The 26,586-nt window shown below is 36.5% G+C and overlaps 1 protein-coding gene across 4 annotated transcripts in view; it reads left to right on the forward strand.

Moving 5' to 3' along the window:
• The window catches only part of APBA2 (amyloid beta precursor protein binding family A member 2), an 86,260-nt gene that overhangs the window by 4,491 nt on the left and 55,183 nt on the right, over positions 1-26,586 (forward strand). Inside the window, exon 2 of one of the 4 annotated variants that reach the window (XM_021532005.3) lies at positions 23,607-23,679. The exons of the other annotated variants lie outside the window; for them this stretch is intronic. The gene's annotated coding sequence lies outside the window, so the exon portion shown is untranslated. The remainder of the gene's footprint in view (positions 1-23,606; positions 23,680-26,586) is intronic. 4 annotated transcript variants of the gene reach the window in all.

Raw genomic sequence — 26,586 nt, forward strand, 5'->3', positions numbered from 1 at the left:
AGTATCTTGGAACAGTTGGCTATTGAATTAGTAAGATGAAGTTTCCTTCAGGAAATAGCCCTCCTAGTTACAGGCCTAATAATGAAGATTCAGCCACATAGAAATTGGTATCACTTTATTACTTAAAAGGCACATTGAATATTTCCATGCTATTAACCGGAATTTTTAAATTTTATTTTGTGAATTGATATTAGGAATATTTGTGACATATCACCAATTTGCATTATTTCCAGATTGCTTTTGTTCCCTTTACTGAGAGATTGTCTTCAGAAATGCACTTCTCAGCTGCAATCTTTGCATAAGTTCCTCTTCCCAAGTCAGTTGTACAGTAACCCTGATAACTTTTGAGGAGTGAAATCCTTTTTATTTCTGAAATATTCTCCAAGAGAGACCTGACCTTGCAAGTTTTTCTTGTGTATGTATTTTGCCTTTGTGTTAATGGTTCACGGGATCTGAACCTTGAAGATTTAGAGTAAGATTTATTTTATTTATTAATTTCATGAAGATTAAGTGTAAGACAGAAAGATTTAGAAGTCTCTCACCTCAGTACAGAGGTTAGATTTAATTATGAATTCATAATGTAGTCATAGCAGGCACGTTTACTTCTATCTTAAATGTACAAAACCAGCAACAAGCAGCTCCTCAAATCCATACCAAATCGCTCTCCTGGGAAGAAATCTTGTATTAAACACTGTTACTAAACATATCCTTTTTTTTTTTGTTCTTTTTCTAATCTGCAGCTTTTGTGTCTGTTGTCTGTTAAGGATAGCCATTCTGCATTCTGACTGGTACCAGGTTTCACAGGGTTGCTATGCTGTCTTGAGTTTCAAAGACAACTACAGCTACTAATAGATAAATAATCAAGGCAGTTACAAAGAATATAAATTTATTTCTGCTTTTATAAAATGATCCAGTATAGGAAAGAAGCAGGCTTGCATGCTTCCAAATTCTTACTATGCAGTATAGCACATTGTTGCCATGCTACCAGATTGCTTGTCTTGATATTTAAATTTGCTCTCAGATTTGTATTTAAAAAGAATGAACTGTTAACAGTACATTGAAATATAAAATAACCTGACAAGACATAAGCCTCATCACCAGTTTGTCAATGGTTTTTTGGCCCCTACAGATTTTAATTTTCTTTTTTAAAATAAACCACACCATCACAACAAATCTAAGATACGCATGGAAGCAATGAAATATGGAAGGATTCTCTTTGGGAATGCAATAAGGGTTTATATCAAAGGATATAATAATATTGATTATAGTTTCCATACTTAAAATCTATGCATTTTGCCTGGCTTACTAAGTGCCTCTTGCCCTATTTTGTCCTCTTCAATTTAACATGACAAGGGGAAATCAGAGTATGATGATATTTTCTTGTTATTGATGTATTGTGGAGGAGAAAGGAACATTATTTCTACATATGTGTGTGTGTAAATATATATGTAAAATGTCCTTTAGGCACAAAATCTTGTGTTACTGGAAGACAACTCTTGGTTACAGATAAGGCAGCTTTAAAAAGAAACTTACACCAGTGATATTCTTAGCCAGTCAATCAGTGTGGCTTTAATTATGTAGAAGTATTTGACATGTTACGGCCCAGGAGATAAGAGCTGTTGCATACTAGATGAATGAAAAGGAAGGAATTCTGTTGGTGACTAGAAATTCCATGGTCAGTGCTGCATTAGAGACATAAAGTGAGCACTGCAAGGGAAAATGCTTCCTAGTAAATTGTGATTTGCATTGTATTGCTGATTCCAGCATTATGAAGGTTGTTGGTGGCAGAATTCTTCATTTCTGGTTAATGACTACTGGCTTTATTGATGGAAGAGTTGTCTGATACTACCACCTGTATAGTATCAGGAATATACCTTTAAGTCAGTTGTATTGGTAGGAATTTCTTAGTTTGCTTGCTTTTTGGTTTGGTTGATTGGCTTTTTCTACATCTATTCCACACTTATCTGCAGCGATAATAAATGATCTGTACAGCATGTGTTTAATTTGGTATTTGTCCTCCATTTATTATTTAATTTGTATGTATTATAACTGACCCACCAACTAACAGATAATGAATTGGGGGGGAAATGGGAGGGAATTATATATTACAACACTACTATACCTTTGCAACAGTATTATTTTCCTTCCTGTGCATATATCTATATTTGTTTTTAAAGTTTTTTGTCACAATTAAGTAAAATACCTGTCTTATTCTTAAGCCAACATTGATTTAACTTAGATTTGTTGACATTTTTTAGTGTTGGGACTCTTACTATATTTCACGGTTTAGTTTAGGCTCCAGCTTCTGGTATGTGAGAATCACAGCTTTGAGCTTATACTCAGACAGGCTCCAGGAATGAAGAAACTATGAGTTTGTATTTTAAACATTTGTGGACAATATGATACCTTTAATTCTGGAGTTCTTGTGATTTGCAGTGCTACAGCAATTATAGTAGAAGTAAGTTCCTTAATATTAACCAGTTTGAATGTACTAAGCTCGAGTTACCAGTTTTCTTTCTGATGGTACTTAACATTGTTATAACCATTCACAAGAAATATAAACAAGCCAAATGTCATCCAGAATTTCTGAACCAGGTGTTTTACCACTGAACAGTCCAAGGTGTTACATACTTTCCTCTATTCAATACTATTCCTATTTAACGTAGTAATTCAGTAATGCAGTAACCTGCTACAGTATTGGTAACTCCCACTGGAAGGTTAGTAAACAAAAGCTGTTTATTACTGCTCTAAGTTTCTCACTCTCCCCTTGCCTTGGCACAATGAGTCTTCTTTCTTGACAGGATGAAATCCATATTGTCTTAAAGACATTATCTGTGTCCCCATCAGATAAGCTCGTGACTAACTGTGGCTGCCAGCTGAGGCTGGCCCTCGCTGGCTGGTTGACAGCTTGCACACGTTGGTCACAGTGACACAAGGACTGTGGCGCCTCAGGCTGACCCTGTGGCACTCCTGGCCCCTCTTCCCTCCTGCCTCCGAGGCTCAGCAGGGTGAATCCTGTGCCCGAGCTGCATGCCAGGCTCCTTGCCACAGGATCATCAAAACGGGGGAAATTCAAGCAGAAATTCCTAATAGTAAAGTCTGAAGTTTACCATACATGGGGAACTTAACTAAACACCATAGTAGCATTCTGAATGAAATGGAGGTGAAAAAGAAGATAGATTTACATACCATCTATGCAGTGGAGCCTATGAGCCATCCAAATGTCTAGGACCTCTTGGTGGAAGGCATTTAGAAGGCAGCAGTAGACTGTCTTTACTCAAAAGACTGACCTGTCTAAATAGACTTCACAGTTTGGCATCTTTTTTTAAAATTAATCTGACAGAGGAAAAGAATAGTGTAAAAAAGTGGTACCAGGCCAATATAACATCATATTATGGTATCAAAAGATTCTGAAATACTAGATTCAGTCAATAACACACAGACCAAACCTTTACTAAAACCTGAATTATAGATATGTCTGTAATTATCGGAGAATAGAACTTAAATGTACCTAACTGGAAAATCTTAATTTGGTTCTCCTATTTAGTTGCATTTTGCTGTTAACCTTCATGCTGGGCTAAACTATAAAGATAAAAATAATTACCTTTGTAGATTAACATATTAAATATTTTACCTACGTAAATATGAATGGCATGTAAGTAAAAAGTTCTCTGCTTTGGAGACTATAAAAGGATGACTTTGCAGTTATTACAGGATTTTCATTATTGTTTTCTTTACTAGTACTGTCACTGAGGGTGGGAGTGAGGGTGTGTTTGATTTTTAAACAAACTCCCCAAAGTCTGCTTTATTCATTTTTCAGCTGTAGACTTATAGATTTTTCAGCATTTTGTGGCAGGAATGTCTGCAGAATACTTAACCTGATGAAATCTTGGTTAATGGATTTTTCCACAACACATATAATTTAGGATTTATTTGCTCCCAGTTGAAAGTTGTTACTATAGCAAATACAAGATGAAGAATTAAATTGAAAGGGATATATAATGTGGCTGTTCAGGGTTTGCATCTGGTAAAGGAGCTGATATCAGGAGGCACAGAAGTTGATTATACCCTTGCAATGCTAGGCTACATAGGATGATACAAAGTTGGATCCTGCAGGGAAGCCTTCTAGGAGCTTGTCAATCCATTGGGAGAGCCCCCGAGAGGTGCACACAGTGTTAGCTGGTTGTTATTTTACAGCGTGGACAATTTCTATTATTAAGGGACTGTGACATATCTTTAAGTGGCTGGAAGTTGACCTTTGAATTGAACTGGGTGCAGCTCAAGCATCTTTGAAGACTTCAGTTTTGCTATGAGCTGCAGCCTTCCCTGCAGTGCTCCTGCCCCGGGAATGTCCCACAGCCCCAGCAGGACTGTGGCTGCCTGCTGCTGCAGCACAGGAACTTCTGGTTGCCACCAGGAGACTGCCATGGGCTAGTTGTTCAGTTAATTCAGTTGTTGTTGATAATAATTAAGCTTAGAAAGGTGAAACAGAGTTGGCCTAGTGATAGAAAAATAGAAATGGTTCAGATTTTTAGAGAAATTAGTGTACGTTTGACTTTTCCAATGAGCTCAACAGTTATGTAATTAGTAGTCTCTGAGGATCATATTCTGCCAGCCATAATACTGTGTCATATATCTATATATTTATGCAACTGTAGGCATGACTTACTTTAAACCAGATATCAAAATTTATATACCTATTGCCTTGAGCATCAGTTGAAGACAAACCAGTCTATTTATGAACAAATAATGAAATTACTGAATAAATCAGCTAGACTCATACTGCCATTTACATTCTTTCCTCAGTAACTACTTACTGCATGTTTAGTGATGAGAGATGCAGACTTATGAATTGGAAAATTTATCGATAACTACAAAATAGACTGACCCACAATGTACCAATGTGATTCCTCAGTGATTTTTCAACCGTTTCATCTTTAAAGGAAAAATGCTAATTCTTGAAAGTGTTAGCCAAGTGCGTAGGTACATTTACTGAGAACCTAGGAAATGCAGCCTTATTTAAATACATTTTGCAAAACTTTATCTTACAACAAAAGAAATAAAATGCTGGGGAAATTCTTGTTTTCACACTAGCTTTTTTATATATCTATTTCTAAAGATACTAGTATATCAGAGAATGTTATTTCATTAATATTCCCCTAGTCCCTTGCTAGTCAGTGAATGTTATTTAATTAATATTCCCCTAGTCCTTTGCTAGTCAGTGAGGCTTCTTGTGTGTGGGTGTCTTCCATACTGCTGGCCAGTTATAACCTTGGGGTACAGCAACTTTGCACTGCAGGATTAGTGCCTGCCCCCCAAAAGATCTGCTCCATAGAGGTTTATTTTAATGTGCAATGCCAGTATTTTATATGCTGCAGTTAAGCCAGCTGCAGTCAAAACCTAATCTTTTGTTTAGGCCAACTGTATATCTAATTAACCCTGCTGACACTACATCTTATTCAATCACAGAGTACACTTCCTCCAAGAGAATGGCTGAAGCTGTATTAATACTTTTTAGAATATTGTGTAACAGTGAGTTTTCAGTGTTCTCCCTGTTCTGTGCTGCACTGTTGTCTGTCAGTTACTGATAGGGAAAGTCAATCAGCTCCAAATGCAGCCTAAACTCTCCACATAGTTAGAAATTTGACAGACCTCTAGAACTCTCAATGTTGCCCTCTCTGGCAGAGCACAGGATGGCAGAGAAGACAAAGAAGAGATAGCCAGCTATCATCTCCTGAGCTCTCATGAAGCTAATGAGCATGGAGGAGTGACATGTACAGAGTCCAAGATTATCCAAGAGACTAAAAAATATAAATAACATAGTATGAGCTGCCAAAGGCTCATGCCAATCTGTTCTACCATTTCTACTGGAATATTTCTGTTTACTCTTATTTTCATAATGACAATATTTCAGCTTTATCAGACACCTGTAGAGAGTAGGATCTACAGTCACATTTAGAACAGTTGCTCTACCCTGTAATGACTTGGCAAAAATGAGCTGAACATTCAGTTATCATCATGAAGGTCTAAAGGAAAATGAATGCTTCCTAAGACCTTCAGTAGGCTGATGTGTAAGGGGAACTATCCTCAGAAGTGATTAATTTATGGGATATTATCTCACAGGATCAGGCTTGAGAATCCTACAGATTCTATTGCACTGTTACAGAAATCACCTAAAATCAAGATGCTTTTTTCCAAAGATGGTCAGAAACTTTAAGAAATATTCAGTCCCTTGATTTTCTTAGCAAAGCCACTCAGGATAGGGGATAAACTTCAGGGGTAAACAAAGGGATTGTTCCCCTGCTTTGTCTGATGAAGCTCAATTCTTCACTTTTCAACAACTTCTCCAACTAGACAAAATCCACATGCCTCTTTTCTCCTTTACAAGCCATTAGGATCTAGTGGGATAACAGTTGTGCATCAGAGCCTAAACAGCTAATGATGCCTCACTTCCTAGCTGTAAATGCAGCAATTCAAACAGCACAGTTAATACTGACAGTTCCAGCACAGAAAAGGCTGTTTAATCAAGAATTTCACTCGAACTTTGCCTGCAGATTTCTTGAAAAGGGTTTTTCCACCTTTGCTGATAAACTTTTTCAAACAAAAGAGTAAACAGTTGAGATAGCCAAAGTCACATTTTTTTAAAGAATCCTTTAACTGTGAACTAATTGCATATTTTATTTCATCCACAATGAATGTTATTTGTACTTTATGTAGCATCAAAGAAGAAATGAAACTTTGAAATCTTCTGTTTAAGCAATAAAGACATTGAGGGGAAAAAGAAGGAAAAAAATTAGCTCAGTTCTCCAAAATAAAAGAACCCTGTCTTTGGTATTGCAATTTCACAGATAGAAATCTGCATAGACTAGTCTGTTTATCTGCTCAAAGCTCTTTACATAACTGGCACTTTGTCATCTTCTGTCTATAAATTATAGGCAGTCATTGCTGGAGTGTCTGAGTAACCAAGCATAGGGTTTGCTGCTTTGCATATAAATGGAGCCACAGTCCTGGATCTATGTGAACGTAAATATGGACATGAACGCATTCTTGCTTTTCAACTCAATACCAGAAAACCCCTACTCTTAATGCCATACATCTCTGGATGTGGTATAAATATGAAGTAGATAACCTCTTTGGTTCCTTTAAAATGGAATGATGGAAATTGGTTTGGGAGAAAGACGTAAGTGCATAAATCACATCAAACCAAACACAGGTTGTTACATGAAATAGGCAAATTAGGTAACAAATTTTATGTCAATTGTTTCTCCCTGACTTGGTGAAGAGAAGGCTTTCTTCAGATGTTACTCATTGCATTGATAATACAATAGTAGAGACAGTTTACATCTCAGAAAACTCAGTCTGAAACAACCTAATTTACATCTTTTCTAGTGTGAACTACAGTAACATCTGGAAATAGATCCTTAAATAGAACAGGAAATAGGCTTTATCTAAATATTCACCTTACTAATTAAGTCCTGATAGAGTAATAAGATCCTAGTCTTTCAGTATACACAGCATGTTACAGCTGGAAGACTTAACATCTGTGTAAGTGCTTGGTACTTTTTTTGGAAATCAAAAGGTCTGTCTATACAACCAAAAAACCAAGCTGCAGAGACCTAGACTTCAAAGGAGCTACAGCATCTTAAATGTAAAACTCCACCTACCCCAAATGAGGATAAATGATGATATCATGACTTAAATTATACTGGTTACTGTGGATGATCCATCCATAGCTTATTGCTTCTTTTTCATGGCATTAAATAATGCGCTAAAATTTTCATTGCAAATTGTAGGATGGTAGGCTATTTTTTTCAACCAAATCAGATCAATTCCACCCAGGTCCTCTATATCCAACAATCCAACAGTGAAGAACATTTTGGCTACCCTGGTTTTTATCATTTGTTTGCTTAAATTGTTTTCTGTTGACCATAAAGGACAGATTTTTTTTTTTAAGTTCACTGTTGGGTTTCACAGATGTAGGTTTAAGGAGATTATGTATGCTTTAGGATTTAACATCTACCAACATGCTGTTCATTTTGCCTGATATCACGGGGGACTAGTTCTTTCATTTGCAATTTATAAATCCTCATCTTCAGACTTTGGTTTTCAGATAGCTGGATGTTTGAAACATCCAGCATTTATTAATTTAATGAATTTTATCTCAGATGAACTAAGTGTTTATTAAACTCTCATGATATATGATAGGTCCAGGGTTTTGTTTTGTTTTTAAATTTAAATAGAATAGATAATGCTAACCTGGTAGGTTGTTGAGGAGTCACCTTGGGAGCCCTCCCTTAGTTTGATGCATGTTTGATAAAAAATGCTGGTTTTGTGTGTCCTGTACTGATAAATCTGGTGATTAACGTTCCAAAAGGACAACAACAGAAGCTCAAAAGCCCATATCCAATCTTTTTTCCTTCCAAAAACCTTGCATCTGGAATGAAGAAGCCAAACTTGTGCTGTGTGTGCCTAATAAGACCCTAAGTGTTTGCAAAGGTGGTAAACAAAGACGTGGCTGAGTCTCATGTCAAGTTTGTCTCATGATACCTCAGACAAATGTCTGTAAATGTGTCTGCTGTGGCTCATACAGAGTCTTAACACTCTATGGAGACCTATTTTTCATATTCCTGCAGGAGCAGCTCCATACACTGTACTTGATAAATACATCCTTTATTCTCTGTAGAAGTCTAGATCTTGAGATTATACCAGTTTCTGATCCCGTTGTATGTGAGACAGAGCTGCCAGGTCCAGGAAGAACAGGGGCTCTCCAACATTTGCTGTGCAATAAATTATAACCTGCTCATAAAGCAGGATGCCTGAAACATTAAAATGTGAGAACAGAAGGTGACATCAAAATATGAGCCTTGCCTGAAATGCCTGAGTTAGCTAAATCTCTATGCTGCTTTCAAATATGTTGCCTATTATTTTATAATTAAAGCTTGAAATTATTTTATATATGGTGCAGTGATTGACTTCAGAATGGAGAATTTTAAAAATCCCTATGAGCGAAAGCTTCATAATAATTAATACTGTTATGCTAGAAATTTGAAAATAACCCTGTTTCTTTCTCAGTGGTTTTCATTCTGCTCTTGGCAAGCATTTTCCTATGCTGTGTTTCTTGTGCTATGAGAGCCATTCTGGATTGCTGATAGGCTCAAAACTCAAGCAGTTTGTGCTCAAATGACCAAATGCCTTGATTTGATAATTCTAAGCTGGGGTGCTATGAGTTTTCAAAATGCAGTCTAGCATTTTACAGGGGGCTGCAGGCCACTATAGTCTTACCAAGAGCTCATCCTGTATTCAGTTTTCTTTGGACTGTGAAAAACCAACAGAGGACATAATTTCCCCATTGAAGTTTCATTATGTTTTCATAGTCACTAAATGAAAAATGTATATCCTGTTATACTGTAATTTTGTAATATAATGCATCTTAAGCATGTTTTGATACTACCAGGTTATTAGTATTTTATGGAATTTTCTTCCACCATTTAAAAAGTAATACTTCATCATCTCTGATATTCAAAGACTAGGGAAAATGCACATAAAACAGAAAGAAGACTGTGCAAGAGGCAAACAGTTGTGTATCCATTCTGCACCTGTGCAAAGGTCATTTTCATGCACTAGAAAGCTGCAAAACCCTGCAAGATAAAGCCTGCAGCATGTAAGGGCTGCTGAAACAGGCACGGCCAGAGGCAGAACCTCTGGATCCGTCTGCTGCCCTCATGCATGTAATGGGAAGCTGGAGCAGATGATGCAGAGCAACTGGGAAAAAAATCACTTCCAGAACAGGCAAATCTCCCCATTACACAATGCACGTACAGTACTATACTTTGACAACATGATTTGACCTTGAAAAAGTCAAAGTGTTCTTCACAAACCTCCAGAAATATATTTTTTGTAGGGAAAGGTACTTGGTTCTTGCATTTAAAAGAATAATTCATTATTCCATGCAAAGTCCATGTTTAATTTTTTATATCTCAGTGATGTTTACTACAATTGCTGGTACAGATCTCTACTGTTGTCATATAGTTCAGCTGATCATGACTAGATTTACTCTTTTTTTGTTTCAAAGTTCTACCAAAGCTTTCACTGATATCTGTTCATGAGGCATCTTGTACTACAGAGAAGTACCCCAGGGTATTGTATAAATTAATATTCCATCCATGAATGTAGCTAATAATTTGGCAGTGAGAAACAAGAGACTAGATTACTGATTAATTGTAATGAAGCTGAACAGGATGCTCACGTGTATGCTGAAACAGACTATTACTGTATTAGTGATGTCCTTTCCAATAGGCAAGCTGTTTTAGAAGTGTCAAGTCTAGCAGTTTAAGAAATAAATAAGAACAGTGGTAAATAGTATCAGTATTTTTAGTTTAGCTAATTAAAATTTTATGACTGGTAGAGAAGATTTGAGTATATGGCATCTTCAGATTTGGCATGGGGAAAGAAGAGAATTCTCAGGAGTTGAATTCTGCTATAACTTGTCATATCTTATTATGCTCTTTCCAACTCTGTCTGATTTAAAACAAAACAGACTTATAATTTATTCTTCACTAAAAAGAAGAAAAAAGAGAGTCTAGTAAATACAGCCAGGAAGTACACCTGCAATAATATGATAGCTGCGAGTGACTGTTAGGAGCAATTACATCCAATGATCATCCTAAGAGTAATTGTGTCTTGCCTCCTAGGAAGAAGATTCAGAAAAACATCATAAGGAAATATTAGTGGATTTTAATAATTACCTGATCTGTAATTATCAAATGCAGTCTACATAAACACAAGAATGTGCCCTCTTAAGCACATGGACAAAAAATGAATGAGCAAATCTCTGCTATTGGAGAGCATGTGTTTGTGTTCCATAGAAAGGGATGTTCCTGAGCCTTTTCACCTGGGCTTCAGACATCTCTGCCCCAGGAATATCTCCATCTGTGTTTGTGAAAACATGGTTGCTCTGCATTAAATCTCCTTTTAAGTTTTGGATTTTATTTTAAACCAATCATAATTTTAAAAATATAAGACTTTCCTTCCTAATGAATTCTTGTGCAGTGTCACAGGGCCACATATAGCCTGATATCATCCTTAATTGATGTCTGCAGCAAAGACACAGAGTTGTGTGAAGGACAGTGTAGTTTAGGATTGGCTCTTAGCTTTGGGATGAGGCATGGACACAGCCAGTAGTTAATTCTGTAAACCTCTGTCAGACATTGTGGATCTAATAGAGATGATAGCAGAAAGGACAGTCCTTTAATCCAATTTAACTGCCACCATCTTTAGCCAAGACTATTCTCGGTGTTTTCTATTTGTGGGAGAAATATGATGAATAGTGATAAAATCAGTGTATTAAATTATTTAGGAATTCAGTGATTTAGGAATACTAAACTCTAACTTTACCCAGGTGATCAATGCCTGTGAAAGAAGGCAGCTCTGGGCAGGCCCTGTGTAATCTCCAAAGGGATAAAATGCTACAGTTGATTCATAAAGCACTGTGAAGATTTGGATTGTGTTTTGTCATTGCTCCACCAGTTAGGATTTATTGTGTTGATCACTGGATTCAGACAAGGTAATTCCGCAGCATTTAGTATTGTTACTGCAGAAGCATCTTTAAATTGAAAGAGTCCTTTAAATCTTCTCAGAGAGACAAGAGGAGACTGGACTCTCCTGCATGACTTTGCATCTCCCCTTAAATAAACGACTTACATATCTTTGGAACAGGAACATTATCCTTGAAGGAGTGACCATATGTCACTTCCTGCTCTTCTGAATAGCTTTTATTTACTGTAGTTTTATAGAAGACACTATTAATTACAGATTTCCTTAATGTACACTTTGATTTTATAGTAAGAATAGGAGTTAGGTACCTGCAGTGTGTGCTCCTGCTTTGGAACAATCTTTTTCATTTGTTTTGCACATTGGTACTTTGTACTGCTGTCTTTTTGTGCCCTATAATTTTCTAGTCAGTCATTTTCTTATATTAGCTTCCTAAGTCCACCAAAAAAAAAAAGCATTCATGTCTTAATTGATCCATTGCAAGCTGGTTGTGTTGCTTTTTCGTGATACTCTGCTTTATACATATGCTCCATTCCTGCCTCTCTTCTCTGCTCTAAGCCTCCTTCCTTAACTTCACCAAGACCTCAGCGCTCCTGACAGATGTAAAATACAGCAGTCATGTTGAGAAGAGCCTTTACTGGGTTATTCAGTAAGTCCTCTGCATCATGTCATCATTTCAGTGCTAAAGAATTTTGTGGAAAGGCTTAAATTCACCTGAGCTTAAATGAAAGGTGAAGAAATAGAGAAAACAAAATCTCAGATCAGGCTGGTCCTGAACAAACAAAACATGCTGCCTTAGGGCTGCAGGAGTGCAGTTGTTGTCTATCAGGCTGGCTGAAATTGGAAATAGCATTCTCATTTGCCATGCACTATAATCAAATTGGATGCAGATTTGCAGACCTGGACAACAACGATTGGATGTCATTGGTTATTTTTACACTGCAGAGAGTGTAAACAGTAATGGTTTGGGGTATCATGTCGTGGATTTTTGCCAGTGTTTCCTTTATTATCTGTAACTGGTGACATGGAGTGATTTTCTATGCAGAGCAGCAGCTGGTTTATTTTCTTCTAACTGCCATACCTGTGTTTCTTTGTGGATGCAAAGAAAATCTTTCTCAAGATACCAACTAAAAATTCAAGAATAGAAAACACTGGGTTTGATAATTTAAGACCTACCTAGGTGCTAATCATCAGCCCTTTGATCAATTTTAGAGCCTTCAAGTTTCACTGCCCAGGTAGTAAAGGTGACACTATGATACAATTATGGGCTTTTTCATTACTGAAGCACTAGCATTTATTTTTAATAAGGTGCTCTAATCCTTTTGTGCAGACCTATATGAACTGTTTGTTCCCCAGACTCCTGCTTCACAGTTTATGGTGATGTATTTGGGCTGCAGCTGGAGCTGAATAGGAAAATGAAAATAAGAATAGATGGTTTGTCACTATGGTTTGAAGTTGAACTGATGAAAATGAATTCTCTTTGTCTAGCTTTCTAAAATGTACAGTGACCATGGTAATATGTATCAGAGGCAAATCAGAACAGTTTGGAAGGGATTTTTAGAGATATTTCATCCTAATCCTAATAGGCTAAAAAGAACTGATAATATATGAGACTTACAGGTATTTGAGATTCTTCAGTTTAATATCTGTTCTTCCACCTAATGTACACAGCCATCATTTACTGACTAATACTTGCATGGTGTATAGAAAGGTTTATTTCTTTTTTCAGGTTATTTCTAAGATCCCTCTGTGTTCATACCCATCTCTTTCTCTTGAGCTACATTTTGAATCCATACCCCCAGCATCACTGATGATATAATTGATTTCTGGAAAATATTAGGAAGACTAATTAATCTGTCTTAAAATTTAATCTAAGTTAAATTATATGTTGACTTTAAGTATCCTTTTCTGTATAACTCTGTGTATGTTTTCAGCAATTCTGTTCTAAAACTGATGATAACTGATGATGGATGAATTGCCCTAGGAAAAATGAATCAGGAGATCTCTGGTACAGACAAGGCTTTGTCCACCAGACTGTTGCACTAACTCTTGGGAGGTGGAGTGCATGATTTTGAAAGAAAAATACTTAAATGAAAGTAGAATGAAGCTGGCAGGAAGTGTGACTAACTGCCTATATGTGATACCTAAAGAATTACAAGAATATGTTCCAATGTCACTTTCAACTTCAAAGTATTTTGATTCTAAAATTAAAGATGTTCAAGTAAGAAAAGAGTTAATGCAAAATACATACTTCCTCAAATGTTTTTATGCTACTGGTATTTTTATGAATTTTATGTTTATGCTACTGGTATTTTTAAGAATCTTTGTAGTTAATATAATAGTTATGTTATTATAAAAGCATTATATTCTTGACAGCCTCCAGAGATTGTCTTAATGTTTTGTGTAGTGGAAAATAGCAGCTCTGTTGAGGAAATGAAACTCACTACTAGATGTGCTCTCCAGCAGTGTAACAAATATTCAAGTGTAGTAATCAGAGAAAGTAAGAGATTGATCAGGATTTGTGTCCAGTTCAAATTTTACATTAATTTCCTACTTAGAATGGACTAAATCAAATCACACATTGATTTTCCTAACAATAGGCAAAATACCTATTAGATGTTAGAAAAAATATTATTATCACCATCATGTAATCTAGTAGACAGTGTTTACTAGAGTGTACAGTGTCTACTATGGCAAAGTTAATTTTTGTTTCTTTTGTTCCTGTGTGCTTCTTACTTAGCAATACAGTGTTTTATGGTTGAGTCCCTGCTAAAATGTATCTCAAAATAATTGTAGTGAAATAATTGAAAATCCAACTAGGAACTATAATTCATAAGGTCTTAAAAGTTTACTTTGTTTTTGTGCTCCATCTTTCAACTCCAGTGGAGTAACTGATCAGAAATGAAATGTCTGCTCTTCCTATAGAATAACTAAGCATGAGTTGTCTCTTCCTCAAGCCTTCTGCTTCCCAAATTAATAATGATAATAAACCCATAATCTATTACCCATGATCAACTTGAGATATATTTGCACCTGTATGAGTTCCAGGTTACTCAGGGCTGCTGTATAACTCTCTGAAGGTGCTGGATGCCTTCTAAAGAACAGGTACCAGATCCTCATTATTATTACTATCCAGTAGGCAAAGGTTTTTTGAGTCTTTTTGAGGAGTATGTCCTTTTTCATCATCTCAGCATGGAACCTTCTGTTTGCCCACTATTAATCTCCTGTTTGCAAGAGCATTAGTCCTCAGTTTTTGTGGTTCCTTTGTAACTTCAGGCTTCAACATGAGGATGAACAGTTCTGCCAGAACAGACTATGGCACAGCCCTTCTTGCTCCAAAAAGGAAGTTACTTCCTCCTTGACCTTTAAAACACATACTTGCTAAAGTTTTACTTGACTGAAATGTGTGGGGTTGCTCCTCACATCAGACTTGCTAGGAAACCTGAAGTATTTCTGTAAGTGCTTGCGTTGGAATGCTGCTTATTGATTCAGAGTGCATACATGGGTTTGTGGGTTAGCCCAGGAAAATTGCTGCAGTGTGGTGCAGTGGTACAGCAGCTCACTGCCACCTCTTGGCATTAATCCCAAGGGTTGAATCTTATCACAGCCAAGCTGTGCAGTACTTTTAAGCCCTACTGTGTAAGGGACTTGAGAAAATTAACTGATCTCTAACTGTGGATCTCAAGGACATTATAATAAAATAATGTAGTAATATAAAAATGTACAGTGAAGTACAAATGGCAGCTTGTATAATACTATTGTACAGGAAGTGCATCTCAATAAGCAGAGAGAATGTGTTTGGAATGCTATGGAACCAAGTCATCACAACAAGATCAATTAGAGGTGATTGAACTCAGAGGCCTATTTCAATTACTTTAGTAGGAAGCATTAATATCTTGAGTACAGCTTCTAGGAAATGTGCTGTATTAGCTGTAACTTTCTTTCACAGACTTCTAATAACTGAACAGATAATTTACTGAGTGTGTTATAAAAGACTGCATATCTTAAAGCAAAATAATTAAATAGAATATTAACTGCTGAAAAAATTCAGTTTTTAACACAGCACTAGAAATTCTTTCATGTCTAACCCAGGCCACTTCTTCTTAAATTTTTAGAAGACTTTAATTTCTTATTTTAGCTGCTTAAAAACTCTATTTGCATGACTGCGGCAGCAATTGTAGAAGAGCAGGAGAGAGACCAATACTACAGAACTTGCAGATAGAAAAAACTCATACTGAAATACAAAGAACTTTCTTTTCCTTGCTTTCTGCTGCAATAATTTCAGCTATTTTTGTTATAGAAAGTTCAGAGTTAACATCAAGTTGCTTGTAGAGTGTGATAAGAGAGAGAAGTATTTTGCTGCACATGTAGATGTCCTACATAACACCTTTGTAGCCCAGTTTCACCATTTTTTCAGGAATTCTAGCTCTTTGCAAGACTAGCAAGGGAAGAAAAAAAAAGAAAAAGCTTTTTTTCCCTGCAGAGATGAAGGATTCAACAGAGCTACAAAACAAGTTGGAAAATTTTCTAGTCCTTTGTGAGAATTTCCATCGCAGCCATGTAGGCTTGGGGCAAGTCACCTCAGACATGTTCAAACACACCGGCAGGTCCTGAAAAGTGGCTGTGACTACAGCCTGGCACTGCTCAGTCCCTTCTAGTCAGGCAAGGCAGCACCCAAAGACTGAAACAGCTTCAGCTCAGCATCCCTCAGGGCTGGGAGGGATCCCAGCGGGAAGTTCTGGAAGCACTCAGCTCCCTGTGCCTCTGTCACTGCTGTGCCTCCAGTACTGGAACAGCACAGTGGGTGCAGGAGGCCTGGCCAAACTGGGATTCTGAGAACCCCCTGGGATTCTGAGAACCCGTGGTGTCATGCTGGAGAGCTCCACACTGGGAGCTCATTAAACAATGGCATGGTAGTAGCTGCATGATTATTCACAAAGCACTTAGAATATTAATGATGTCTCTTACTGTAGGTGAATTTTCTTCATTATTGTATCCAGCTTGTGCAGAAACATTGTCTGTGTTCCCTGGAACTGCAGTGTTTCCACCAGCCTTCAGCAGAGATATTCTAAGAATCTGGACTAAATCCTAAAAAAGAGGGGGGAAATACACAAATTGTGACATAATTCCTGATATAAGATATTAAGATGCTAACGAAAAAGGAAACTATTCATGGAAAACTTAGATTAAAAGTAGCATTGCAAATAAAAGTACCTAATTTAATCTGCCAAAATACTTTATCACATCACTTTATTTTTTGTATCATGGGGCTTTGAGCAGCCTGTTCTAGTGAAAGGTGTCCTTGTCAATGGCAGAAGGGCTGGAACAAGATGATCTTTAAGGTCCCTTCCAACCCTGGTCTATTCCTCTCTTCTTTGAGCTATGAGACCAAAATGCAGTCTTTCAGATGACACAGCTTTAGAACTGCTTTTTGATTTGAGACTTTTCATTCTGGTGGTCCAAGATCAAAACCATTGCTCTGTTCTCTAGGGTCTTTGACACTACCAGCATGATTTTTTTCTTGAAATTGTACTCTCTTCTGTCAGTCGTTCATGGCTGTATTGTTTTCTGTGTCCTGAATATTTTTCAAGATGCCTACCCAAGGAGACTTTCTTTTCCTGTAGAAGTCATTACAACAGTGTCCATTGTTCTATCTTATTTCCCCCCATACCCTTTATGTAATCTCATACCTTCCATACCCTTCAGTAATCTCATAATTAGTTATGGATGATTTATACTTGCACCTCTATTCTAGACACTGCCTTTGTTCAGGATTTTAAATGTTCTCTCAGTATTCCTAAAACAGAAATATATGACCTCTAAACCAGAAGTCTTTATACCTTCTTTATAGCCTGTTACTTCCTTTCACAGCCACTATAGAAAAGAACACTTTTTTGCCTGTCCTTCAGGCCTGCAATTAGCATTTACTTTATCATATGCCTTCTTAAACATAACATACTTTTCTGTATCATATCTAAGGAAGTAATCTTATTTTACAATTCTAATTAAGTTGTGTCTAATTTCTGTAGTGTTTTCTCTGACCTTAGTGAATGCAATTTCTCTTTTCTTATAGCCACTCAGGCTACCACTACAAAGATCATATTCTTACTCCTCTGGTGTAAGATTAGCACATCATCAAAGCACTGCATCCTTTTTCATTAACAGTAGTAATAATAATAATAATAATAATTTTTAAAATCTGGTTTTTAAAGTGAAAACCTTAAAAGTTCTTAGTCTCCTATTTTATTTATTATCCAGCAACCACCTAGAGATACAGGACTTTGATAATTCATTTATTATTATATCTAGTAAGCAGGTTATGCCTCCTCATATGCTGGCTCTTACATGTAGGAAAAGGTGTTAGGAAACACTTGAAAAGATTTATCTATGTCCTCCATATAAATTAAGAAAATTTTATTTTCTGCTACGACCTACCACCCCCTGCCCCCACAAGAAGGAAAAAAGAAAATAAAAGGCAACTGAAGTGCTAATACTGGTGCTCATTATGATTGACCTTATATCAGTGTCTTCCTGTTCTCCTGTGCAGGAGAGCTGTTGGCTTTTCCTTTGGAGCTGAACCAGGAACTTGCTTGGCAGTGGAAAACCTGACTGTTCTGTGTTTGGCAATCCACTGCAGCTATTCTGTCTTGTACTTTGTAATATGAATAGTAAACTGTGGTAGACTCAAGTAATTTCCTCTGACTTGGCAAACTACCAGCACAGGGAGGTGGAATGCATAGATTCCCCATCCTTCTCGTGAGAGAGAAGAAGAAGAAGTATAATACAGCTCTTCAAATCTACTTTAGGTCATTTTTCTTATTATACTAATAATTTCTTTTGTCCACTACAATTAAGTCATTAAAACTAAATTTCTATCTTTCTCCAATAGGAATTAGTAAAAATATTTATGAAGTATAGGAAATTATCCCACTTCCTCTAGAAGCAGCACAAATTAATTACTTTTAGATAATACTGTAGATAGGCTATAAAATAAAAAATATATTAAAACCAGATTCTACTCAGATTTTCAGCTTCTGTATGCACATCCGTTGCCTTAAATTATTTAAATTACTTTGGAGGCATGACTGTAAGGTCTCTAGGGAGATGAATGAGAACTTCAGGAGTTAGTTAAGGCTTTTATTAGAAACATGGAGATGAAGTGATTTGGGCATAGAGAGTATCTGGTGCAGGATACCCTGCTTATTTGAAGTTTTAACACTGCTGGAGAACACATGAGTTAACCTGAAACTATTTCACACTCCAAAGTAGTTTTACTACCTTCTTTCTTTCTTTTTCATTTTTCCCGCTTTTAGAGTTCAAATTTTCCCCCCATATATATTACTCCAAAATTATTTACTACATTTCCATCTACCTTCCTTATAGGCCTAAGTGATTTTTTTGCCATTGTTCAGAAAAGGTAATTTTCTGCTTCTATAGGACTTCAATACGACTGTTCACCAGTGACACAGCTATGTCAAAAGTGAGCAATTTAATATCAAATTAAAAGAATTTTGTATTATCTGTACTCGAACAGATGGTACCCTTACTCATTTTGTGAGCATGAATTACTATGAAGCTTAAAATAATTTATTCACTCTTAGAACTGCAGCCAATAACTTATTATCTAGCTACTAGAGTTTTCACATCTATCAGCTTAACCAGTGATCCAGCTCTTGGAACATTATGTTCCTTTTGTGATTCTCCTGGGAGGACTTAAGGTCTCAGAACCAATGGATGAACACACATTTCTTTCATTTTTGAAATGATACTATGGAGAATCATTGAAAAACTCCAGGAATGATTCAATATATTAAAATGGAGCTATGTTGTAGAAAAGCAGTGTAATAGAAATTACTTAAGGCCCCTTCCAATTTCAAATTATGTATTCCTAGTTTATAGTTTTTGGTGATTTTGAAGTTCCTGTAAAGCTTTGAAGACATTTGAAGGAAATTACTGTGTACTTGGGGTTTTCCTGTTCTTAGGTACATTTTGTGCCTAGCTGTTTGGGCAAATTTCAGCTGAAGTGTGAAAACAAAGTTGAAGAATGAGAAAATGCTGTTGAAGAATGACTGTAAAATATTACTAAAGCCTTTAAAATCTTACAGGTAGGGATTTGACAAGCATACAGTAAGAGAGGTGCCCTGAGACAAATACATAGACAAGAGAACCAGGAAAAGTCAGCAGCTACTAATTCTACAAACCCTGTGAAAGAAGCTGAAACCCTCTTGCACCCTATGCATTGCCTATACCAGTTTATCCCAATGTTCATCCCAAGCTTATCCCTGTTGCCTTTAGGATAAGGCAATGGCCTGAAGCTGATGCATAGGACATGCAGGTGACAGAGCACATTTCTGAAATACATCAATTTACCACTTTTCAGATACTGTAGATTCTCAAAGGCCTGCAATTCAGAAGGTATCATGTTTTCTAAAGTAGTTTTCACTGCCCCAGACAAAGTAATAGAAGCTTACGCACTGTACTGACTGTTTTTTGAGACACAGGACTAAAAAACTGAACTTGATTCAAAATGCCTGCTTGGTTTTCATTTGTTGGTTGTATTCACCTTAAAATTGCTGTGGATTTTATGTTTTTGTTGTTGTTTTGTTATTTTGGTTTGGTCTTTTAAAGAGAGAAATAAGTATTTCACCTTAAAGGATTTATTACTAACATTTCACTTTTGTTGAAATTAAAAGACATGGAGAGCTATATCATACATATCTATTACTCTTCTGAATGGTTCAGGTTCTGCTTAGGCAGGCACACAAAGAGGGATCTGAGAACATTTTCTTGTCTCATTTTCTGCCTGCCTGCAGTGCATCTTCCCAAAGCACATATCCTGTTTTCCTTTATCTGAAACATAATGACCATAGAATGCAAGCAGTTAGAGATACTCTTTTGTTAATAGGTTGATGGAGAAGGGGAGGGGTATTCTTCTTAATAAATACTGCCTTATGAAATGTGGTGAGATTAAAATTTACCGACACTAATTGGCTTGCTTTGTGAACTCATGTTTTTCTCTAATTAAGCAATGGTTTCCCAGCTGCAGTGGCTGCTTGGGGATAGCAAACTGATGTGAATTACACTGGATTTGCAGTGAAACATTGTAATACTGACAGAAATTTGTTTGCATAGTATGATAATGCAGCCTAGAACCAAAGCTAAACCAGCATGAACACTTTGATATGCAGCTGTGAGATTCATTCAAATTTAATCATGCAGAAATTTTTACTGAAGTAAAACTTTGAATAAGTGTATTTACCTCCGAGTGGTCGTACTGAAGTGAGGTTGTTTATAACTTGGGATAATGTATAATACAAATATAGTTCTGGCTTCCCACTGCTTATTTTTCCTCCAGCTTCTGTGAAAAGAGTTCAATTTGTTGTACTTCTGCCTTGATTTCTCTGCTACAGTTTTCCAGTTAGTAGTAGTATAAAAATTAATGGGTGTATCAAAGAGATAGTAAAAACTTTATCAAGATCCAATGTCTTATGCTATTTCACATACATTTGTAGAAAATTGCTTGCTCTTTTTTTGAAAAGCTCTACCTCTGTATATCTGAAGGTTATTAGTAGGCACAAGACTTGGTCAAGAGCGTAAAGGGAGTCTCAGGTGGAGATGAAAACTGAGTGCCTTTCAGCTTGGTGTCTAAGATAGGGCTCTTAATTACTAAAATGTTCTGGCTCTTTACAGTAACACCAGAAGATGCACAGACTCTCATGTGCAGCACTAATGGACTGTAGCTCCTCACTCTTAGGGATAATGTGCTCTCATTTTCCCATTTCCCCATTAGTGTCACTTCATCTGCCAAAGTCAACAGTAGTTTAAATTTTCAAATTCCAACCTCCTAGTAAAAGTCACTGTCTACCTGTTGTCGCCTTATTGAAGAATTGGCTTTGAATGAGAATTTTAATTAGGCTTAACTACAAGGTTTGATAAAGAGTTTTGAAAGATGTTGCAGTTTCTAATTAGTTGATTTTTTGCCCACTAACAGAAATCTCTTTAGAGTTCATTCTGCAGTGATGGAACTATGAAGGAAATTCTATGGACATTCTAGTACAAAACCCAGTTGTTGCTCATAGGAATCAAATACCTACTTTTGAGGATTTTATTCCAATGCTTCTGATGGCACAGTCTTTCCAAATGCAGCCACTTTTTTTTTTTTTCTTTTTTTAATTTAGAATTGTTTGTTTACTCTTTTTATTATATATCTAGCTAAGGTACTTCAGTTTTGAATATGTAATATAGTTTAGTGAAGTTTAGTTTATTTTAAAAAATATCTCTTAAAGGATAATATTCATATGATGCCTATAGAAGCATTTTCCCTAGTTGATTTTTCTGGGAAAGGTTATTTTAGAATGTAGTTAGCAGTGATGGCTTCTATTAATGCAAGCAGTGAACTAATCTGCACTTCACAAAGCAGAATCTTTTATCAGGCAAAACATAGGCATGCAAAGAGATAAGAGAAGCAGCAGGTCTCCAGGCAGTGGAAAGAAGGCACAGATGGCAAAGACTGAAGGAAAGTTTTTAAAGGTAGAAATGGCAGTTGACACATCTAACATCATCTATGCATTTAAAGTGAACCCCATGTCCTCTAAATCTCAGACATGCCTGCTGTTTATATTCCACGTAACAGAAACCCACCAAAAATAAAATTACAGTTTTTTTTTCAAAGATATGGGGATCAGCCTAAAGAATGGTGTTAACCATCCTGTGGTGAAGCTGTGCTGATTTGTGACTTTCACACTTTTACTCTACTTTTAGAAGTTTGTCCTAGTTTGTGACTGTCCACATTTCTTCCCTAAACAGCTCTTTTGAAAATCAAGAATAAATCAAACATAGTAGCAATGTCTCCTTCCTCAAGTCACCTCTCCTTCCCCTGTTTGGTGCAGGGTCAGCAGAACAGGAGGCTCTGCAACTTGGCTGTCCCTGGATCCCACTGCTCACGAGAGCCATGAGCTTGGCAATTAAGTGGCTTTCCAGCTGCCAGGCACCCACTGGCTCAGTTTTAAAAGGCATTTTCACTCTCTGCTGGTTTCTTACTTGCAAAATATTTTACTGCATGTCCTAAAAGTGCTCTAAACTCTTAAAAGTTATTTCCAGATAGAGAAGGGAGTTAGTTGCAACCTCATATTCTGATATTGCTCTCATTTTGTTTCATAATATTATCTAAAAATACTCCAAATAATACAGCATGTGCTTATTTAATATAACCCCGTTGGTTCTTAATGAATAAGTAAATATATTTCAGATCTTGCAAATACTGGTCTCAACAATACACGTGCTGTTCTTCAGAGATGCAGCTCTGCAGTACATAAAACAGACCCTGGGTTTTATTGATCATTTAAAGAAGGAAAACAAAGACACATGCATTGTTTCCAAGCTTTTGACATGCTGAAAGCGAGAGAGTAAGGAGAATACAACTAGGCCTTCTTTTAGTGAAGAACAGAATTGTAAGGGAGGGAGGAGAAAATTAAATCAGAGTTCTGCCATTTAAAACTGTTGTTAGTCTTAGACAGAATTCCCCGTCAAATATATTTTTTCCCTTTCTGCTGCAGTTACAGTACAAAATACTCTCCGGCATATGCACAGGAACCATTCCAAGGAGAACAAAAAATACCAATCTGAAGTAGCCAACCCAATCAAAGTTTTGTAGACTAAGGAAACACTGGCAACATAATTTATTTTAATGGACATATTAAGCTTTCACCATCTGTTCTGCCCCTAATTATGAATGCCAAAAGAACATATTTCACAGTTAAATCAGTAAGATGTTATTCATGCACTTATATGTTACTTCTACACTAACACTTCTGCAGTGTTCTCGTGCTGCCTACACAATTCAGAGCAAGCTGCTCACATCTGAAATTGAACTTCTTGGTAAAAATTATTTTTCAATAACTGTTTCAGTGGGAGAGTACTTAGTGTAAAACATATTTTTAAAGAATAATTGGGAGAATGAAAGCCTTTTTTTTTGTCATAACTTCCTAAAAATCAAGACTGTGGACAAGTATGTTTTTTTCTCTGCTTTCTTTGTTTTATTCCCCTTGTCTTTCTAGATGCTGTGCATGCTGTGTGTGTAAAGTGCCTGCTGCAACTGTTGTTCCAAGCAGTATATCCTCACTGGAGAAGGTAAAAGGGAGCAGCTATTTTTAAGAAAGAAAAATTGAGTAATGTATAATGTTCACACTATCAAGTCAAAGATCACCTAAAACAACAAAAAATGCAACAAGTGATACTTATTAGTGTTTATGTGGGAGAAGCAAAGGATGTCTTGAGTGTATAGTACAACAAAAACCCTGAATTCTTCTCCCTGCATGAGGCATCTCTGTTCCTTCCTTGGTCAGCTGCAAGGCTGTGCCAGCTGGAGCTGTGTCCAACACAGGAGATGAGTGTTTAGCATTAACTGCTATGGTACCACCTGACATTTAGTGGAGCAGTCTGTACCATCCTTTATCCTGCACTTCAGAAAAATAAAATAGATAAATACTCTTTTTTACTCTTCATACACCGTATCTTATTTTGGATTAGCTTTTTAGTCCTTCGTATTTGCTTGGACTTCAGAGTGTGGTAGTTGTGTGATGCAGAAGAATCTTATTGCAAAAGAGGGGAATCTTCAGAGTGTTATAGTTGTGTCCAAGGAGCACAGCTATCATCCAAGTAGTCTGGAAAGTACAGGGTATCTTTAGCAATACAGTGCAGAGAACAGTAAAATGGAGTGGAAAAAATGTAATTGATATTATATGGTTTGCTGACACCGAATAACAAGAAAAAAACTTGGAAGAGCACTGGAGTCTTGCAAAAGATCTGAATTTTCTGCTGGAATACAGTTTATGTTCCTGTAAAGGGTGGAAGGGATCACCATTTTCACTTGGTTCTTTTATAAGAAGTCAACTGGATACAGACTTTTTGAAATAAAACTGTGTAGAGATTGACCCTGTCCTATAATTTTTTGTAACTGTATAAAATTTATAGGACAAACAAATCAAGATATGTAGATTATGAAGGGCTGCATAGAGACGGGGAATCAAAGGGATTGCTAGCATTCTAGAGAATTTTCTAAATGAAAGGAGGTAGGAGATGCCAGAATTAATTCTTTCTTACAGAATCAGAAAGGGAACAGAAATTCTTTGTTATTCTAACCTGGGGGAGAATTCTTCCTTTTTCCACACAGGCATAAAACCAAAATTACCCAATATCCTGTAGAAACTTCAGCTTGACAGAAAATACCAGGAAATATCCTTAAAAATAATTATGATTAGAAATAAATACAACCTACTTGTCTCTGCAAATGACTAGAGTTTGGTTCTGCTACAATCTGACATGACACCCTAACATGCTGAAGTTTAGAAGGACTTTCATTCTAGAATTTCATTTTGCAGATTGTCTTTTTTAAATATTGTGGTCTTTGCACTGGTTAAATGCAATTTCTTTATATTTTAGTTGAATCCTGAACCATTCAGAAGTTGAAACTTCATGTCCTGTAGCTGTCAACAATGAACATATGCTCACTATCTAAAAAGAAAGGATAATGCATTCATTTTTCTCTTCCATTTATGCTTATGCATGAATATATGTGTATGGGACTTTGTCTCTGTGGCCATGCAGGAAACTATCCAAAAGGGCTCCTATGTATGTCAGGACTTCTGATAGCAAAAAGTATGATGGCAAAGGAATCCAATTGTATCAATTGAAGGCATTTTCTTATAGTACCATTTAAAATATCCTGGTTTAAAAAGAAGAAGTTTTATTTTTTCCTTAGAGTCACTAGGTATTAATTACATGAAATTCTATCCATGTCTTATTTTAAAAGGGGAAAAAGAGATTGGCAGATGAAAAGTTGAAAAAATTTAAAGGATAAGTTTTGGGCATGGACTGAAGTTTTTAAATAGACTGTGTTTGTTCATTTATGTGAGTACATGTGGAAACAGGTCCTAGAACCATTGATACAAAATTATAAGAATGCTGAGAAAAGGAATTGTGTTCACTTTTCTAAAGTAGCTTACAGTTTATACACTAGCAATTAGGAAACTGCATGAGACCTGTAATATAAAAGCTCAGAGAAAATACATATTTAAGCATATCCAGTACAATTATGAAGCAAAATCCCTTCTAATATGAGACAATACTTACAGCATCTTTAATTTCCAGCTTTTAATTTATCTCAGTGATCTGAAGCTCCTTAATACTCTTGGAGTCCCTGTGCAGCATCCTTTCTGGTACAGACTCCTTTAATTACAGCAGCCAGCAGAAGTAAAGCACTGCTGGTGTTTTGTGTTAGTAGGTCAGCCTGGCAGGCACCTGATACTAAACTGAGGCTTGTTCACACATAACCTGATCCACCTGGTGTGCTTGTGTCCCTGCCTCAGCTCAAAAGGTGGAAGCTGTGTGATGCAGATTGTTGGAGAAGATAAAAGTGATAATTATTATGAGAAGGAGGCATTTTGTGCTTTCATTATCTTGGAATAACCAATAAGGGTGGGTTCTTCCTTGGAATGTTTTTCTGATGCCTGTCTGAAGTCAATGATAGTGCATTCTGTCCTGCCTCCTGAAGACATGGCAGAGGTTTGGAGGCAGCAGGTGATGTGGAGATGCTCTGTTTGCTGTTCCTCAAGTTATTCAAGACAGCTTGTTACTGACAGCATATCTGCAGCCTTTCAAAGCCTGCATTGCTTGGGTTTGTCTGAGACACAGACAGCATTGATTACTGTAGCACGTTGTCAGCTTTGCTGTGTCAGCAGGAAAAAAAATCTTTTGATGTGGAGAAATAGAAATAGAAGGCATTCAGTGTGTGCTTAGCTCCATTTGAGTGCAACATTAAAGTTATACCATGCCATCCCACAAATGCAGAAAGTATTTTTCCCTTTTCTCTTCCAAAGAATATTTCCACAGTAGGAATATACAACATTTTTATATATTGCATTAAATGAAATTAAAAAAACAACTTCAGGGTTTTTAAATACAAAGATTCTCTTTCAACAAGAGATTGATTGTCAGTATGCATTTCTATAGTTTGTATTAACCAGCTTCACAAATGCA

Source organism: Lonchura striata, chromosome 11 (assembly GCF_046129695.1).
Source record: "Lonchura striata isolate bLonStr1 chromosome 11, bLonStr1.mat, whole genome shotgun sequence".
NCBI classification, from domain to species: domain Eukaryota; kingdom Metazoa; phylum Chordata; class Aves; order Passeriformes; family Estrildidae; genus Lonchura; species Lonchura striata.